Here is a 13495-nt window from a genome sequence, read left to right as displayed (position 1 = left end):
ATACCTAGAGAGATTTGGGAGAGATTTGACACTCTTGGAGAGATTTCACATACAAAGAGATATGTGGGAGAGATTTCACATACTTAGAGAGATTTGGGAGAGATTTGACATACTTGGAGAGATTTCACATACAAAAAGATATGTGGGAGAGATTTCACATACTTAGAGAGGTTTGGGAGAGATTTGACATACTTGGAGATAGAGTGAAGACGATTGAGAGAGGTTTCATTGGTGACATTTTTGAGTGTTCGGCTTTGCATTACAGGGTCCGTAAACCCCGTTACGCCTTGTTTAAGGATCTTGCATACTCTCGATGAGTATGCGACATTGTTTTATCGGTTTGGCTCGCCACGTACCTCAGTTTTAGGTGAAGGAGATCTAGGTGTACGCACTTTTTGATTTAGTATCTCTCGTTAGAATAGAGAGTTGTTTAGGAGTTACTTATCATAAGCTCTAGTACTTACGGCAAAATGAGTGGACCGGTTTGACTTGTTGACTTTCGTTGACTTTGACTTGACTGAAAATTGACGGTTGTTACAATCCTTTTGAGATGCACCAGGATTTGATGGACCGCGACCATCAGAGTGCTCGTCAAGAGCGATATAAAATCATCTCCTTCATGACAACAACCCGAATGAAGTATGGTGAACCCATCACGGGCCACCTACAGAAAATGCAAAGGTATGTGGACCGTTTGCTGAAACTGAATGTGAACTTCAACGAGGAGTTGGCAATTGACATCATTTTTCACTCCTTACCTTTGTGTTATGATCAATTCCGTATGACATACCACATGAACAAGGAGGAAGTTACACTTTGAAAACTTCGAGGACTCTTGAAGACCACAGAAAGTGGTCTTAAGAGTAAATCAGTTGTTACCACTCCTACTCCTACCGCGACCCCTGTCTTGGCAATCGGGCAAGGCAAAGGAAAGAAGAGGAAGAGCCCTTCGAAGGTTACCAAGGGTAAGACCCTTGACAGCTCCTCTTCGAGTGGAACCAATAAAGGTTTCATCACTCCTTCTTCTAACCCTAAAGAGGCTGAATGCTTCTATTGCAATGAAAAGTCGCACTGGAAGCAAAACTGCCTAACGTACCATGTAGGTATATACACTATATTGTCTAATAATTCACCCCATTCTAATTCTGTTCCTTGATACAGGATGTGGTATTCATATATGTACTGATTTGCAGGGACTAAGGATAAGTGAGACTGTGGACCATGGGAAGATAAACTTGATCATGGGGAATAGGAAAGCCTCACATGTCACCAAGATTGGAGTTTATTCTTTGTTGCTAAGTAGTGGAATAGTGTTAGATTTGAATAAGTGTTGTTACTCGTCTGAAATGGCGAGAAATAATATTTCCTTTCATGGTTTGTACAAACAAGGTTTTACCTTTTCGTTTAATAATGAAACTGGTGGTATTAATGCTTTCTTTAATAATTTTCTTTATTTTAAAGCATTACCTTGTGATGGTGTATATGAAATGTGTCGGTTGTTGATAACCTAGGAAATAATGTGTTGTGTATCGATTCTTCCACTAGTTTGGATAAAGCATCATTATAGCATTGTCATCTTGGACATGTAAGCAATAAACGCGTAGGCCAACTCCAAAAGGATGGAGTCTTGGAGTCGTTTGACCTAAAATCAGATGATAGTTGTGAATGTTGTTTGCTTGGTAAAATGACACAGTCACCCTTCTCTGGTACTTGTGCTAGCGGTGAGGGTTTGTTAGATCTCATACATATTGATGTGTGTGGACCCTTCAGAACGACCACAAGGGATGCTATCGCTTCTATGTGACTTTCACTGATCATTTTAGTAGATATGGATATGTCTACTTAATCAAGCATATGTCAAAGACCTTTGAGAGATTCAAAGAGTTCAAACAGGAATTGGAGAATTAGTTGGGCAGGAAGATTAAGATGCTTCGATGCGATCGAGGTGGTGAGTATCTTGGTACAAAGTTCGTTGACATCTTAAGGAATGTGGCATTATCTCACAATTGACACCTCCCAGGACACCACAGCTTAATGGTGTGGTTGAGAGGCGCAATGGAACCTTGTTGGATATGGTTCTTTCTATGATGAGTTGAGCTTCACTACCAATCTCATTATGTGGGTATGCCTTAGAGACTGCCACCCATATCCTTAATCTAGTCCCTACAAAGAAAGTTGCCAAAACACCTCATGAGATGTGGACCGGAAAAGTTCCCAATCCGGACCACATTAAGATTTGGGGTTGCAAGGCTTTCCTGAGGCGCGAGTCTCACGATAAGCTCGAACCTTGAAGTGAGAGGTGTATATTCATCGGCTACCCTCGGAGGTCCTTCAGTTACCTCTTTTACATACCTAGTGATAATGTGGTCTTCGTAGAAAGGATAGGAGTCTTTCGCGAGATAGAATTCATGAGCCAAGGAAACACTGGGATGCAGAATGTCCATGAAGAAATTCAAGAGTCAAGTGGTGAAGCAACCTCAAATGCTAGCAATCAACCTGAGGATGAAACTCCTGTTGATCCGACCGAAGAGTCTGTACCTCTGAGGCACTCCACGAGAGTTAGGAATGCACCTTAGCTTTACTATGGATTCAATATTACTACAGAAGGTGATACACTTATCAGTGATAGCACACTGGTAAGCCTTGATGAACCTAACAGGTACACGAAAGCCATGTCAGGCCTTGAGGCTGCTAAATGGAAATAGGCTATGGACGGAGAGATACAATCCATGTACGACAATCAAGTTTGGAACTTGGTTGACAATGTGCCAGGTCGTAAGACAGTCGGGTGCAAATGGATCTTCAAGAAGAAGATCGATATCGATGGTAATGTACACACTTATAAGGCACGACTGGTTGCAAAGGGCTTTTCTCAAACTCTTGGAGTTGATTACGATGAGAGCTTTTCACCAGTAGCGAAGATTAAGTCTATGAGGGTTATGTTAGCCATTGTTGCATTTCATGATTATGAAATATGGCAAATGGATGTCAAAACAACTTTCCTTAATGGAAAGTTGGATGAGGATGTTTACATGAGTCAGCCACAGGGTTTTGTGAGTACAGAGTACCCTAACAGAGTTTGTAAGCTTGAGAAATCCATCTACGGGTTAAAGCAAGCATTTCGCAGATGGAATTTTTGTTTGGAAGAGAAAGTCAAAAAGTTTGGCTTTTTGAGAAGTGAAGATGAATCTTGTGTACATGTCATGGCTAGTGGGAGTATAGTTAGCTTTTTGGTACTGTATTTGGATGACATACTACTCATAGGAAATGACATCCGAACTCTGTAAGAACTAAAGTCCTGGCTTGGGAAGTGTTTCTCTATGAAGGACCATAGAGAAGTTGCCTATATCCTAGGGAGAAGAATTTTGAGAGACAGGAGTAAAAGATAATTGGAGTTTGTCAGAATACCTACTTGGAGAAGGTGCTGAATAGATTCAGCATGCTGACTTCCAAGAAAGGACAATTACCGATCCAGAGTAATGCCATACTGAATACGAGTCAGAGCCCGAGTACAGAGGATGAGATAGCAGAGATGAGTTGAGTACCGTATGCTTCCGCTATAGGCTCGATCATGTATGCTATGACTAGTACTCGTCTCGATGTGGCATTTTCATTGAGCATGGTCAGCAGATATCAGGGGAACCTTGACAAGGCTCACTAGACTACGGTAAAGAACATTCTCAAGTACCTGCGGAGGACTAAGGACTAGGTCTTTACCCTCGGTGGGAGTGATGACTTGAGAGTAGTAGGGTACAATGATGCTATCTTTCAGATTGATAGAGATAATTTCTGCACTCAGTCAGCCTGGGTCTTTGTGACAACCCAAAACTTTCCATTTTGTACAACCATCCACTTCAATGGAAGTCAAGAACTGATCCTGCTAACTTTCAAGCTTTTTGGAATAAGTTTGAGTGTTTTAAAGATAGTACATCAGGAGATATCAGGAGAGAGGATACCCTAGAGTTTATTATCTAGCAAAACATGCCCAAAACTTCAATAGTTTGGAGTTTACGGTCCAAAATGGTATTGGGACCGTAAACCCTAAAGACTATATAAGTGAGACTTTGAAATTTTATTCACGTTTTCACATTTCCAAGATTATAGCCATTTCTCTCTCAAGTATCATCCCATTTTCCTTCAAGATCTTCAACGTGTAGGGGTTTCTAGCCCTAATATGTTTAGATCAAGTGTTAAACATCAACAAATCATCCAAATACCCCAAGGAAAGGGTGTTCACGGCCTAAGATCTTCTTGGACCGTGAACACTAAAAATGAGGACAAATTGCGCCTTATGTCCCTTTAGACCTTGGAATCAAACATAGAAACAATCCTTGACATGTCTAGACCTTAAGAGCATCAAGAAAACACCCAAAGATCACAAGGAACAAGTGTTTATGGTCCAAGAATCTCCTTGGACCGTAAACACTAAAAAAGGTGCAAAAGTGTTCCTATAGTGTCCCTATTCTCTTGCCAAACCTTGGAAACAAACCTAAAACCTTCCTTTGATGTGTTTAGCACATGAAAACCCCAAGAATGTCCCATGTATATGTTGGAATAGTGTCTAAGGCTGCAACTATATTGGGCAAGTACTTGACCCGGTTGTGCATGGTCCTTTTGGGTTGCCTTCACCATAGAAACTTGATGGGATGATTTATTGAGAGAGAGTAAATATTATAAAGAATAATATATGGTTATTTAATTAATATAAGTCATAGAATTAATTGGAATTAATTTGGTGACTTAAGGAGATTAATTAAATAAAGGGGTATAAACTGTCAATTGTTTGATAGTTAAACTTTAGACTGTAAATCCATTGGGATATGCTTTGGACGAATTCTAAGAGTGTTAGGATAGCCAAAATCGTCCAAAGGCTTATCTATGGAATGGATTTGGATAGCCTTAAGAGAAGATTATCCAATTAGGGTTTAGGTTGTAACCCTTAAGGAGTCTACAAGTATAAATAGACCCTATGGCATGGGGAATTCGACACCTGACCTAAAGTAAGGAACCTCTGGTCGAAATTCCTCCCCTCTCCTCTCTCCCAAATCATTCTCCTTGCTTTGGTGTTTGTAAGCCATTAGAGGAGTGACATTTGTGACTCTAGAAGCTCCAAGACCTCAAGATCAACAAGGAACTCAAAGGTATGGTTCTAGATCTGTTTCAATGTTTTTATTTAACCTAATTAGTCATTAGAAGACTTGGATTCAAAGCATGTTTAATTAGAAAGCCTAGATCCAAGCATTAGGGTTTTGCATGCGCACATAGGAAAGTTCTTATAGCTAAAACCCATCAGTGGTATCAGAGCCTAGCTTGGTTTTCTTTAAATTGTTGCTTGATTAACTGAAACAAACCTGCAAAATTCGATTTTTAGGTTTCTGAGTCACTGACTCGGCGAGTCCCAAGGTGTACTCGGCGAGTAGGCCTGACTCGGCGAGTCCCCTTGTGCACTCGGCGAGTCCAGGCGTCAGGAATGACCAGATTCGGGATTTCTTTGTGATTATCTTATGGAAACTTACCTTAATCATAATAGATCAACCTAAATCCGATTTTATGATATATATGACTATTATCTTGATCTAGCAAAAGGTATTTATCAACTAATTAAATATTTAATTTCCTTATATGATTATTAATTAATTATTTTAATTATTTTGGTAATTATCTTTCAAAGAAATCTTGAATAAAATCAAATATAGATAATTAGGATATTAATTGTTAATTGGAATTATTTGTTATTTGATCCTCCATGTTTTAAATGTTTAAAACTTGCCCTCAAGTTTTGAAATTCATTTTTGTGATTAAAAGTTTTAATTTAGACAACTTGAATTTCAAAACCCTAGATTTTAAAAGGTTTAAAATACAACCCTATACTAATATATATATATATATATATATATATATATATATATATATAAAACTAAATACAACCCTATACTAATATATTATATATATATATATATATATATATATAATATATATATATATATATATATATATATATATATATATATATATATATATATATATATAACTAAATGCTAGTCTTACCGTTAGTAGGCCTCATTCACGAAGCCAATCTATAAGGTGGGTGTAAGGTTGCGGCCTATAAAATGGCGCTTAATGGGTGTACACTCACACCCAGCGCTTGCTTGATTGGTGGAGGGTCGTTAGCCGAACGGGTAGGATAGGGCAACCTCATCCTCTTATTAAAAGTATAATAAGAAATGTAAAGTAACTACACATATTTTAAAAAATTTCCCAATCTTAGTTACTTTAGGAAAAGTGAATTGATGCAATCCCATGAAATTACACTTTGCACCGTGCTAAGAAGTTAGTGGAGCGTGTGTGGTTTACCGGCACACTAATTGGTTCTAAGCGAAGGTGGCAAAGGGTGATTCATTGTTTATCATAGTTCGATGGAGCGTGTGTGGTTTACCGGCACATCGAATAGGTGATTGTTACAATGAAGGCACCATGTGAATTTGCATGGTAATTCACACCCGCTTTGTGATCCTCGGCATCCCAGTCACAAACAAGAGGGGCATATTGAGATTTAAACATGCCATTGAATAGTTTCAAAGAATCTCATCCGAACCTAGGAATTCTCAAAAACACTTAGGACTAATAGTTTAAGTTTTGTGATGGAGAATTAGTGAATCGTCATTCACTTACCTTCAATTTATTTGCATGTTAGATTACGGCATCCTTTTTCTAGTATGTAAATGTTATTGTTGGATCCTAGCCCTAATTTTCTTATTGGGTGATAATTAGGGATTCTTATTCTAATCTATCTTTGCCTTTTTTTTTCTAATCGTAGATGTCGAACGCTAACAACGCTGCTGCTAGTTCTTTCACGTTGATGAGCCTTTGCCAAAAGGTCACCTTCGATGGAACGAACTTTAGCGAATGGATAAGATACATTCACACCATTGCTCGCTATGAGGACAAAGAGCATGTCCTTGATGAGAAGCTCGAGAAAATCAACCTCGAAATCGCTACTCCAGCCGAAATCACCGCTTTTTAGACTCATGAGCGAGATGCAACGAAGGTGCATTGCATCATGATCGCTACCATGAACTCCGAATTCCAAAATTCCTACGAGGACATGTACCCGTATGAGATGCACCAAGACTTATTGGAGAGGTACCACCAGAACGCGAGACAAGAGCGTTACGAGATTTTCACTAACATGATTTCCGCTAAGATGGGTCATGGAGAATCTCTTACCGTGCACTTGCAAAAGATGCAAAGGTATATCGACCGCCTTCGCAAGTTAAATGTTGACTTTGGGGAAGACTTGGCGATCGACATGGTGCTTCACTCTTTGCCTCCGATGTACAACCAATTTAGGATGACCTACCACATGAACAAAGAAGAGGTCACCCTAAGCAAACTCCAAGGTCTCTTGAGGGTCGCTGAGAGCAACTTCAAGGACAAGTCTGTTGCACCTACTCCCAATCCGCCCGCTGCTCCTGTCTTGGCTATTGGTCAAGGAAAGGGAAAGAAGAGGAAAGCTTCATCGAAGAACTATCGTAAGGTGAAAGTCGGAGATGGTGCCTCTTCTAGTGGGACCAAAGTTGATCCCGCTAAGCCTTGTTCTAACCCGAAGGAGGCAGAGTGCCACCACTGTCACAAGATAGGACATTGGAAGAGAAGCTGCCCGGATTACCTGCAAGCAATCAAAGAGAGAAAGATCAAGCCATCTTTCGCAGGTATATACACAATCAAATCTAACGATTCTGATCATGCTATTTCTTGGGTTCTTGATACCGGTTGTGGTTATCACATTTGTTCTAATGTGCAGGGACTAAGAAGAAGTAGGGATGTGGAGCAAGGAAGGATCAATCTAATCATGGGGAACAGAAGATCGTCGCCTGTAACCAAGATTGGAGTGTATTCTTTAGTGCTTAGGAATAGTTTGGTTTTAGATTTGAACAATTGTTGCTATTCGCCAAAAATGGCTAGAAACATCATTTCATTTCATGGTTTATATAGACAAGGATTTAGATTTTCTTTTAATAATGAGAATGGTTCTATTTTGGCTTATCTAAATGGTGTCTTTTACTTTGAAGCTATACCGTGTAATGGAATATATGAAACCGTTATGATTGTTGATAACTTAGGAAATGATGTTTTGAATATTGATTCTTCCAATAGTATGGATAAAGCATCCTTATGGCATTGTCGTCTTGGACATGTCAACAAGAAACGCATAGCCCAACTCCAAAAGGATGGAGTGTTGGAATCATTCGACCTTAGGGAAGATGACACATGCGAGTCTTGTTTGCTTGGAAAGATGACTAAGTCACCCTTCACGAGTACATGTGAAAGGGGCGAGGGTCTATTGGACCTAATACATACCGATGTATGTGGACCGTTTAGATCAACCACGAAGGATGGGAACCGCTTCTATGTGACTTTTACCGATGACTATAGTAGATATGGGTATATCTACTTAATCAAGCAAAAGTCAGACACCTTTGAAAAGTTCAAAGAGTTCAAGAATGAAGTGGAGAATCAATTGGGCAGGAAAATCAAGATGCTTCAATCCGATCGAGGAAGAGAGTACCTAAGTCTTGAATTCCACGATTATCTCAAGGAGTGTGGAATAGTTTCACAATTGACGCCTCCTAGGACACCGCAGTTGAATGGTGTGGCAGAAAGGCGTAATCGAACCTTATTGGATATGGTTCGCTCTATGATGAGTCGTGCTTCACTACCAATCTCTTTTTGGGGGTATGCCTTAGAGACTGCCGCTCATATCCTTAACCGAGTCCCTACTAAGAAGGTTGCCAAAACACCTCACGAGATGTGGACAGGGAAAACTCCCTCGTTGACACATATCAAGGTTTGGGGTTGCGAGGCATTCGTAAGACGAGATACTCACGACAAGCTTGAGCCTCGAAGTGAGCGATGTATTTTCATCGGCTACCCACAAACATCCTTTGGATATCTCTTCTATAGACCGAAGGACAATGTTGTCTTCGTTGCGAGGAGAGGAGTTTTCCGAGAGCGAGAACTCATCAGCCAAGGAGACAGTGGGAGGCAAATCGAACTTGAAGAGATTCAAGAATCGATAGATGAAGGAACCTCTACCGCTGGCACTCAACCCGAGGAGGAAACTCCGGTTGAACCAATTGACGAATCCTTACCTCTTAGACGTTCCGATAGAGTTAGAGTTCATCCCCAGTTTTATGGCCTTCATATTACTACCGAAGGGGACACGTATATTAGTGATGGTACACTAATAAATCTTGATGAACCTAATAGCTATAAGGAAGCCATGGCAGACCCGGAGTCTGCGAAATGGAAAGAGGCAATGGATAGCGAGATCCAATCCATGTATGATAACCAAGTTTGGAATTTGGTTGATTATGTGCCCGGACGTAAGACCGTTGGGTGCAAGTGGATCTTCAAGAAGAAGACCGATGTGGATGGAAACGTACACACATATAAAGCGCGATTGGTTGCGAAGGGCTTTACTCAAACTCCCGGAGTTGACTATGATGAGACCTTCTCACCAGTTGCGAAGATTAAATCTATTAGAGTGATGCTAGCTATTGCCGCATTTCATGATTATGAGATTTGGCAAATGGATGTGAAGACCGCTTTCCTTAATGGGAAGTTGGCTGAGGATGTTTACATGGCTCAGCCCGAGGGGTTTGTGGATCCGAAGCATCCGAATAGAGTGTGTAAGCTTGAGAAGTCCATTTATGGACTTAAACAAGCGTCTCGCAGATGGAATCTTTGCTTCGATGAGAAAGTCAAAGAGTTTGGATTTGTACGAAGCGAAGACGAGTCTTGTGTATATGTCAAAGCCAGTGGGAGTATAGTAAGCTTCCTCGTTCTATATGTCGATGACATATTACTCATAGGAAACGACATCCCGACTCTGCAGGAGGTTAAGTCCTGGCTCGGGAAGTGCTTCGCTATGAAGGACCTCGGAGAGGCTTCTTACATTTTGGGAATAAGGATAGTAAGAGAAAGAAGTAAGAGACTAATTGGACTTAGTCAGAATACTTACTTAGAGAAGGTACTAAAACGTTTTAGTATGGAAAACTCAAAGAAGGGAGAACTACCGATACAAAGTAATGCCAAATTGAGTAAGACTCAAAGTCCGAGTACCGAAGTTGAGATAGCAGAAATGAGCCGAGTACCATACGCTTCCGCAGTTGGATCAATCATGTATGCTATGACTTGTACTCGCCCTGATGTAGCCTTCGCTTTGAGCATGGTTAGCAGATATCAAGGGAATCCTGGCAAAGCACATTGGATTGCGGTGAAAAACATCCTTAAGTACCTGCGGAGGACGAAGGAATGGTTTTTAGTCCTCGGAGGGAGTGATGACTTGAAGGTGCGAGGGTATAGTGACGCCAGCTTTCAGACCGACAGGGACAACTACCGTTCGCAGTCGGGCTGGGTCTTTACCCTAAATGGAAGAGCAGTGACATGGAAGAGTTCCAAGCAGGAAACCGTAGCCGATTCAACGTGCGAATCAGAGTACATTGCAGCGAGCGAAGCGTCGAAGGAGGCAATATGGCTAAAGAACTTCATCGGTGATCTTGGAGTTGTACCTGCCATAAAGGAGCCAGTAGAGATTTTCTGTGATAACGAAGGCGCGGTTGGCTTGACCAAGGAACCGAGGGATCATGGTAGATCAAGACATATCGACAGAAAGTATCACTTCATTAGACATCGTGTAGAAGAAGGACAACTCGTAGTAAAGAGGATATCATCAGAAGATAACCCAGTAGATCCGCTTACGAAGGGACTGAGTAGGGTTAAGCACTTGCAGCATGCTAGGAGTAATGGGCTGAAGGATGATATTAGCATAGATTAGATAGTATTAGAAACGTGTAATAGATAAATGTAATTAACATTTGATGATTAAATAAAGGAATTTTATTTATGAGTAATGTTACTATCTTATGTTAATTGTTTAGCTATTGTTTCACTTTGCATGTTTTGACTTCCAGAATAATTGAGTTTATTAGGAATAATCGAATTGTTCAAATAGTCCACAATCGTTCATATGTTGGGAGTAGATATGAATGAAGATTGTCATGAATTGTTGTGTAGAATGTCTAAATGGTGTTAGACATAGCAAAAGATTGCTGCAACGTTCATGAGTGCTTATGAACTAGTTTTGAGCATTGGAATAAACCCGCGCTTGCTGGAATCACCTTATGGAATACGATATAAAAGGTGATCGCAAGACGATAATATCATATAGTCTTAAAACCTAGATATATGGCTTATTATTTGTTAATTGATTGTACATTGATAATACGAAAACGCATCAGTAACTTGGTGTTATAAAACATATTGTTGTGTATAGTTGGTTAATGAATAAGTAAATGCATATAAGTCGAAGTTTATCTGTAACTTTTATCTAAGAAGGTAAAAGCGATATCTCGGCCGCTCGATGATTTGATTTGACTTATGTGCCGGGCCCGGTCAGAACTGAATTGATGTGTTCGATTAAGTTCTATGTCAAATAAATCAGAGATCGAGAAACCTAAATGCTTGACTAACCATTCCATATGATTGTTAGCATGATATCTAACAGAGGACTGTACGTTCCCTTATATAAAGGACAAGATTGATTAGATCAGAGTTGACAGCGTCTTTGAGAGCTACGATTGCAAACCGAATTGTACTTGTATAGTTACTAGACTTATCCAAGTGGGAGACTGTTGGAATAGTGTCTAAGGCTGCAACTATATTGGGCAAGTACTTGACCCGGTTGTGCATGGTCCTTTTGGGTTGCCTTCACCATAGCAACTTGATGGGATGATTTATTGAGAGAGAGTAAATATTATAAAGAATAATATATGGTTATTTAATTAATATAAGTCATAGAATTAATTGGAATTAATTTGGTGACTTACGGAGATTAATTAAATAAAGGGGTATAAACTGTCAATTGTTTGATAGTTAAACTTTAGACTGTAAATCCATTGGGATATGCTTTGGACGAATTCTAAGAGTGTTAGGATAGCCAAAATCGTCCAAAGGCTTATCTATGGAATGGATTTGGATAGCCATAAGAGAAGATTATCCAATTAGGGTTTAGGTTGTAACCCTTAAGGAGTCTACAAGTATAAATAGACCCTATGGCATGGGGAATTCGACACCTGACCTAAACTAAGGAACCTCTGGTCGAAATTCCTCCCCTCTCCTATCTCCCAAATCATCCTCCTTGCTTTGGTGTTTGTAAGCCATTAGAGGAGTGACATTTGTGACTCTAGAAGCTCCAAGACCTCAAGATCAACAAGGAACTCAAAGGTATGGTTCTAGATCTGTTTCAATGTTGTTATTTAACCTAATTAGTCATTAGAAGACTTGGATTCAAAGCATGTTTAATTAGAAAGCCTAGATCAAAGCATTAGGGTTTTGCATGCGCACATAGGAAAGTTCTTATGGCTAAAACCCATCAGTATATGTGTTTACGGTTTGGGGATCTCCCAAAACCGTAAACAACTCTTAGGCATGTTTTGATGCCCCAAACTCTTTCCTTAAGCATAGAAACTAGCCTAGACCTTTACCTAGAAGTGTTTAGGACTTGAAAACATCATTTGACCATAAGCAATTTGGGATTACTAACCTAAAACCAAAGGCAAATGGTCCAAAAACCGTAAACCCCATAAAGGGGTGATATGTTGCCCTAATCGCTTCCTAAGGCTAAGACTTGAAGTTAGGATGCTTCAAAAGGTCTTCTAGGACTTCAAAGCACCAAATGGTCAAAGTACCATGAGTTTACGACCATAAACTCATGGGTTTACAACCATAAACTCAGGTGGAGTTGGTTACAAAACCATAAACACCAAATAGTGCCATTTCACTTCCCTTTGTTGAATCACATGTGATTCCAACACTTAGCCAAGATGTTTCCTAGTCCCAGAAGGTGTTATCTTTCATATAGTTGTTTATAAACACTATATTCATGTCAATATGTGTCCTTATATGCATTTAGGACTGTTGTGTCTCAGGACTTCATTCGTGGAACTTCTCATCCTTACACGCATACCCGTTTGAATCACCCACATCAGGTGAGTTCATACCCCGTAATGAATTATTTAACTATTTTAACTGTTTTAAGGGGGGGAATACTGGTTGAACACAATGTTAATTGTGTAAATGTTTGTTGTTAAATATCCTTCAAAATATTACTTATGTTATTTATAAGTTGTCAACACATTTCCAAACTCGTTTAAAGTTATGTTACTTTATAGTTATACAAAACTCTGTTATTAAAGTTAAAGCATAACTTAGTAGAGAAATGAGTCATTTCAGTAATAGTCCAAGTAGAGCATTAGTAAACTATTATAGGTATAGTTTAGGAGAATGCTATTCATTACTTCTAGTACAATGAAGCATACAAAGAAACAATACCACAACAGAACAAACAGTGAAGAGAATCAAACAATAACATAACAGAACAAACAGTGAAGAGAATGAAACAATACAAGAACAGAACATAAAAAACAAGTTA

The sequence above is a fragment of the Lactuca sativa genome, chromosome 8 (genome assembly GCF_002870075.4).
Source record: "Lactuca sativa cultivar Salinas chromosome 8, Lsat_Salinas_v11, whole genome shotgun sequence".
Taxonomy (NCBI): Eukaryota; Viridiplantae; Streptophyta; class Magnoliopsida; order Asterales; family Asteraceae; genus Lactuca; species Lactuca sativa.
The sequence above is the reverse complement of the archived record's forward strand: the minus strand, read 5'-3'. Positions refer to the sequence as shown.